Raw genomic sequence first — 331 nt, 5'->3', positions numbered from 1 at the left:
AAATTAATTATATCAACAATTATTTACTTCCTTTTTTCATAAAAAAATCGCTCGTGTTTATAAATTTTTAAATTTAACGAACTAATTTATTCAAATTGTTGTAGACAAAAATGCAACCATGCGCCACAACCACATGTTTTTCGTGTTTGCAAATTCTTGCTGGCAAAATTTTTTCCAGCAAGAATTTGCAACTTCTCTCCAAGAGAACTGTCACTTTGCTCTCACAATTTTTGAGTGTTGGATAATTTTTTGGTCTGCACGAACGCGATTTGGGCAAAAATCGTGATAATTCGTACAAATTCGTACAAATTTTTTGCTCGACGAACAAACC

This window comes from Rhagoletis zephyria, unplaced genomic scaffold (assembly GCF_001687245.7).
Source record: "Rhagoletis zephyria isolate East Lansing unplaced genomic scaffold, Rhagoletis_zephyria_1.1 Rzeph_scaffold_03382, whole genome shotgun sequence".
Classification (NCBI taxonomy): Eukaryota; Metazoa; Arthropoda; class Insecta; order Diptera; family Tephritidae; genus Rhagoletis; species Rhagoletis zephyria.
This window is presented reverse-complemented; position numbering follows the sequence as displayed.